Source organism: Schistocerca cancellata, chromosome 5 (assembly GCF_023864275.1).
Source record: "Schistocerca cancellata isolate TAMUIC-IGC-003103 chromosome 5, iqSchCanc2.1, whole genome shotgun sequence".
In the NCBI taxonomy this organism is placed as follows: Eukaryota; Metazoa; Arthropoda; class Insecta; order Orthoptera; family Acrididae; genus Schistocerca; species Schistocerca cancellata.
The window spans coordinates 730,349,922-730,356,817 of NC_064630.1; the positions used below are offsets into that span (position 1 = coordinate 730,349,922).

The 6,896-nt window shown below is 48.9% G+C and overlaps 1 non-coding gene across 1 annotated transcript; it reads left to right on the top strand.

The window, feature by feature from the left end:
* The first annotated feature begins 965 nt into the window (after positions 1-965).
* Positions 966-1,040, top strand: Trnat-ugu (transfer RNA threonine (anticodon UGU)). The gene has a single exon. It is a non-coding gene; the product is annotated as a tRNA-Thr (tRNA).
* Positions 1,041-6,896: the final 5,856 nt, after the last annotated feature.

The window sequence follows — 6,896 nt, forward strand, 5'->3', positions numbered from 1 at the left end:
TCAGGGCTAGGCGACTTGTTGGTAGAACCCGCCGGGATAGCATCGTGGACCTCATTCTCCGTGACGTCGCAAGCAGATTCAACGTTTCATCTCCAGGAACTGAGCCAAAGGAGAGTCGGGAAGCTGCCTAATGTTGGCAGGGTGGTGACGTTGAGCAGAGTAAAGCATAACATAGTGTGCATGGAGGGCAGACCCTATATCGTGTTGGGTATCTAACTGCCGCCCAACATCAGTCGTAACAACACCAATCAAAGTCCTCCAACGTGACGCTGTTCCGCTATCACTTTGCACACAGATGGACACTGCTGCACTAATCCGTCACGTTTGCCCGCCATGATCATTGCTCTTACAACATGAGTCGCTAGAGGGATTTGAACTGTGTTTTGACACTATTCACCATCGCCTGACGCTCTGTCGATTTCAGCATCATGGAGACTGATGAAATAGAAATCCTGGGTTAGCCGCCGTCACGCTGCGACCTCCCTCCTGTAATCAATCATGGGCTTGCAGAGGGCAGGCTTTGTGCAGAACACCCAGCATGACAGGGCACACCGATATGCATCACGGCGTCTATGACTAAGTATCCACGTGAAACTATGATGAAATACAGACCCTTAGCTGCTTATAGGCGTTGAAATATTAACGGGGTCAGCTGAAAAACGCGTGCCCGAACTGGGACTCGAAGCCAGGACCTCCTCCTTAAAGGGCACACGCTCTATCCGTCTTAGTCGCCAAGGACAGATACCAGCTCCATATAGATAAGGCTCACCGGCCAATGATCGTCTTCAGTGCGGATGCACTCACATCTACCAAACTCTTACGGGAGTCGGTGGTCTGACTGCCGCAAGTAATGAGTATGGTGGGCAGGGGCACTACAAATGTAGTGTGTGGACAGAAAGTTGGAAACTCTGGGCCTCACGGGTAGCGTGCCAGAGATAAGTCCCTGCCGTCGCACTCTCGTCTGTGTCCTCGGTGGCTCAGTCGGATAGAGCGTCTGCCCTGTAAGCGGGAGGTCACGGGTTCGAGTCACGGCTGGGACACAAATTTTTCAACTGTCCCCGTTGATATTTATCAACGCCTGTAAGCAGCTGAAGGTCTGCATTTCATTATAATTTCATTCCTCAAGAGCTGCAAGATCACCAATGGTATCTGTGCAGATACCAGCTCCATATAACTATCCACGTGGTCTCGACGAAATATTAGCAGTTGGATGAAGTAAGATGGATCGCATTCAGTTTCCATGGTCCCCAGCAACGTCACACGCCATGGCGGCAGATATTTATGCTACAGATATATGCGTCATCGTCAGAAAACGCAACAGGCCAGACTTAAGCAGCATGCACCCCACCGCCAATATCGTGGGGGATATAAACACAATCGAAGTGAATGGAAGAATAGCCAGTTAAATTCAAAGTCCCTGGACGATCACGACGAACATGATTGCGAGAGTCCACAAGGTTGAGGTGCTAGAGTATTGCCGCTAGCACCGCATATGGAGAGTGTTGCGACAGTTGAGCTTTGGGTGCCTCAGTGGAATTGAAGTCACCTCCCATGATGAATGCATCCTGCCGACCCAAGAAGAGAGGCGTTACTGGTTAGAAAAAGAAAGTGGAACGCTCGAGGCAGAGACCCAATCTAGATGGTGCGTAGGCGTTGATGATACTGACGCCACTAAACGTGAGAGCCACTCTTCAGGCAGTAGGGGGATAGGCAAATGTAACGGAAGGATACCATCATGTAGGAGGAGTGGTTCTAGGCGCTTCAGTCCGGAACCGCACTGCTGCTACGGTCACAGGTTCGAATCCTGCTTCGGGCATGGATGTGAGTGTCATGTCCATAGGTTAGTTAGGTTCAAGTAGTTCTAAGTTCTAGGGGACTGATGACCTCAGATGTTAAGTCCCGTAGTGCTCAGAGCCATTTGAACCATTTTGTAGGAGGATCGCCACCCCACTACCAGTGGGGGAAGCATGTGAGGTATGTGCAGTAAAGCCATGGGCAGCACAAAAGGTTGCAAAATGCACCTCCTGACGGAGGGCAACGTCATCATCCGCAGCATACAGCATTTCATGCAGTAAAGCCAGTTCATGGCATGGGCGAATGGTATTGACATGGCCATGGTTATGCGGTTAGTCTGAAATGCTGACATCGCCATGAGAATGGACGATGCAAACACGAGGGACACACAAAGAGCTCCCTGTTCGACCCCTTGTGGAAGGGCACATCACTGTGATCGGGAGGGAGCCGACCCCTCAAGTGGATTCCATAGTTGTGTGTACTTCCAGGATACATACATATTGCTGCAGGATACATACGTCTCACAAGGCCGGTTTACACTATCAGAGGCGCGCTCACGGTTATCATCAGCAAGAGAGGTAGCTGCATCAGAAGAAGTCGAAGGTGGTCTGTGACTGAAGGCGGACGTTGACTGGAGACGGATGCGGGGAGAGACGTCTTGTCGTCCAGTGCCAGGGCGTCAGAGGGCAGCGCATCATCCTGTTTGCCCGTCCAATGGAGGTTCAGATGGTTCAAATGGCTCTGAGCACTATGGGACTTAACATCTATCGTCATCAGTCCCCTAGAACTTAGAACTACTTAAACCTAACTAACCTACGGACATCACACAACACACAGTCATCACGAGGCAGAGAAAATCCCTGACCCCGCCGGGAATCGAACCCGTGAACCCGGGCGTGGGAAGCGAGAACGCTACCGCACGACCACGAGCTGCTGACCTCCAATGGAGGCAGTCATCAGAAGGGGTACGGCGTTGTCTCTTGCGTTTCCTCGGCGACCGCTGCTTCCTAAAATGGTGCTCTGTGTCGAATGGCGGGCGGCTGTCGTTTAACATGAGGCCAGCCGGGAGAAAAGCGGTGGTCAGTAGAGCAACCGGATCAACAACGACGGGGCTCTGACAGACGGCTTGCGTCCATTGACGGCCATCGTCCTTCGTTACTGCCTCCGGTGGCAGTGTAGAAGAGAGGAATTGACATCAGTGCTGGCTCACTCAGAGCGGACGCAGCAGCGGGCCCGCCGCGAACGCGTAATATAGAGGTAACAAAGTGGGCACCGCGGGGAGAGCGACATCTTCGAGAGGCGTCTGAACCAGTCTACGTTTGAGATATTCAGAACGGACGTCGTCCTGCTGGCCACAACCTGACCAAATGCGCAGTTGGACATCGTACATAGCGACAACCTTGCAGCCGGCAAGTTCAATTTTTATCTGACACACACCACTGAGGACACGGTAGGTTTTTGCGGTGTCGTCGAGTAGAGTGCTGCAACGCTCCATGTTTGACCGGTCACGGCTCGCCTTTCGATGGGGGGACCGAGCAGCTCGTGTCCGGCCCCATACGACTCGGCTCGGTCACGTACTCGCCCCATGTCTGTTGTCCGGATTCCGGACACGCGGATAACCGAGCATGACCGGTCACCGCTGACGCCTCACCTCGCCTCCCCACGGCTCGCTGCTCTGTACTGTACAAATCCAACGCCTCCCTCCCTCTCTCTCTCTCTCTCTCTCTCTCCCTCTCTCTCTCTCTCTCTCTGTCTCTCTCTATCTCTCTCTCTCTCTCTCTCTCTCTCTCTCTTTCTTTTAATACAAAAGTAACGTTACCAAGAACGGGTACGTTACACAGAATACTAAATTCATAGAGCACTTTCCTTTATAATATTTACTCCCGTCTTTCTAACGTCCGGGAATTTTGTTGTAAGTAAAACATTGATCAGAAGAGACCAATCTGTGTTAATGTAATGAGATGTAAGCGCCAAATAGTGCACCTGATTATGCGAATCAGTCCACATATCAACTATCGCAGCACATGTTTTATTAATAACTTCCGCAATAACAGAAGGCATTATACTGTTTCGTATTGTTCCTTGACATGTCTGCTTATAGTAGAGGGATGTGTCATGACATCTGCCACGTTAACTTTTCCATAATGCGCATCTAGATGTATTAATTCTTGGCCTAGTTCTCTGAAACCTTCACCGCAAACAGCATTAAAAGGTCTCGTATCTTTAGCACACATTGCAACACACTTTGCTGTAATACTATTTTTTATTACTGCCGGTATTCCTGAAGGAGCTGTATCTTTGTGAGGTTTCTTGCAACTGTCTTTCTTTAAAAGAGTGGTTCCCGATTGGAAACACAATAATGTGAAGCAGTTTATGCACGATACGTATCCAGTAGGTGCACTGTTTTCGTCTACAACCACCAAAAATTTGCTCCGTACTTGGCTTTTTAGACCTTCCCGTCTCTTCAATGTGTAAACATTGATTTCAATCTTACGTCTTACTGCACTGGTTTCCTCGCACTGCATGATTGCAGAGAGAGAGAGAGAGAGAGAGAGAGACACCACAAATGAGAAGCCCGTACTGGCTGCAGTCTCACACGGATAATGAGACGTGTAATGTGTTTGAAGTTGCGTGCTACGTATTCGGTCACGGCTTCTATGCTCGGTCACTAGAACTAGTGCGGGCAGCCTATCCAGTTAGGGTGTGCTCGTCCCATCTCGTATTTTGTGCTCGCTTACTCGGTCATGCAGGACTCTATCGTCGAGTATCGAGAGCGGCCCAAGAAGTATCGACCATCACAGAGATACTGCACAGCAAAGCACCGGAAGTGCCAGTGAGGTGATAGGAAGAGGCCGTGGCTCCCGTAGTTTCAATGCGCCACTGCGGCGCCTCTGCCCTGAAATTGTGTCATCGGAGTCTGGGAGGGCAGTTGCGTTAGACGTTGGATCTTGCTCAATTCCAGGAATTTCCTGTAGGAGAAACGGCCTACATGCTGTACGGGAGTGAAGAGACTCCGTCTCCTATGAACTGTGCTTAAACGTCAACGCCATCAAGACTATGTCAACAAATGTCTACGAACTTCTGTTTTCTAGTGGCTGCAGTGAAGACAATGTACGGGCATTCTGAACTTGTATCAGTTTTTCCACTCAGTAACCGTGACTCATTTAATATGTTCCGAACGGGAAGTCCACGTGTGTAGTTTCATAGCTACAGCCGAGGCTCGCGAGCAAGATACATTTTGTTGTAATTGGTAAACTATTACTGTTTCAGAGAGTTCAAGTTAACTGTATTATTACAAAGGGCGTTCAAAAAGTTTTGCACAGTAGTCCCTAATTCTATTACTTTTTGCAGGAGGAGAATCAAATTTTTAGTGAACATACTTGGAACATTTAGTTACAAGTTAGTATATAAAAGTATTTTCTTTTATTGACAGGTGAGCCATAATGCATCGTGAAGTAGATGTCAGGTTGCGACAACAGTCGGTGATGGAGTTCCTCTTCAAGACCGGCGATGACATGTCACATCGGTTCACTGGGAGTTGCTCCCAGTTTATGGGGACGACACAGTGGATAGCAGCAGTATCCAGCGGTGGCTGCAGAGGTTTAAAGAAAGTGACTTCTCTCTACTGGAAAATCCCCGATGCAGTACATCATCGACGGCAGTGAGTGATGTGAATAAGGAGACCATTTATTTATTTAATCGTATGGCTAGGGCCCCTCGTCTGGCAGACCGTTCGCCGGGTGCCGGTTTTTCAATTCGACGCCACTTCGGCGACCCGCAGTCGATGAGGATGAGAGGATGATGATGAGGACAGCACAACACCCAGTCCCTGGGCAGAGAAAATTCCCCGACCCAGTCGGGAATCTAACCCGGGCCCAGAGGATTGACAATCTGTCACGCTGAACGTTCAGCTACTGGGGGCGGACATGCGACTATTGATCAAATCAAACAGAATGACAGATGTGTGACGACACGACAGCTTGCTGAAATGACTCGTTTGTGTTTGGGTAGTGTGGTATCACTGGTACTGTCACTAGGGTACAGAAAAATCTGTACACTTTGGGTGCCTAGATTATTGACAAGAGAAATGAAACCGATGAGGAAGAATGTGTCTGAGGGCCTCATTACTGAAGAGTGGAAACAGTGTTTTGACGGCGTTATTACCCAGGATGAAACATCGTGGTTTTTGTCCGAACCTGAGAGCAAAATCCAATCCATGGAATGGCATCATCCGGGTTCCTCTCGGAAGTAGAAACCAAGACTTTAACGAACAGCAACCTGAAAGCTGATGGCCTCCTTCTTCTGGGATCAGTTTGGTGTCATTTTCATTAACTTTTTGGAACCTGGCTGCACAATTGACCGGGGCCGTCACTGTTCGTCAAGAACCACAGCTTCAGAGTTAGCTCATCAGACTACACCATGACAATGTCGAACCCCATACAAGTCTTAAGACGCAGGACAAAAGCAGGAAAAAGGGTTGGAAAATTGTTCCTCATCCTCCCTACAGTCCGGGCTTGGCTCCATCTGATTTTTACCTCTGAAGGCCTACCTGTGGGTAAAACATTTGACATTGAGAGAAACCTTATTTCCTGTGTCAAGTAGTGGTGGAAAAGTCAATCCCCCGAATTTTACCAAAGTGCATTCACATCGTGGAAAGAACGTTGCGCCAGATGCGTCACGGCTGATGAAGACTACTCTGAGTAGGCAGAAAATCCTAAGAAATTTTGGTCTTATGTCAAAGCGGTAGGTGGATCAAAACAAAATGTCCAGACACTCTGTGACCAAAATGGTACTGAAACAGAGGATGACAGACTAAAGGCCGAAATACTAAATGTCTTTTTCCAAAGTTGTTTCACAGAGGAAGATTGCACTGTAGTTCCTTCTCTAGACTGTCGCACAGATGACAAAATGGTAGATATCGAAATAGACGACAGAGGGATAGAGAAACAATTAAAATCGCTCAGAAGAGGAAAGGCCTCTGGACCTGATGGGATACCAGTTCAATTTTACACAGAGTACGCGAAGGAACTTGCCCCCCTTCTTGCAGCGGTGTACCGTAGGTCTCTAGAAGAGCGTAGCGTTCCAAAGAATTGGAAAAGGGC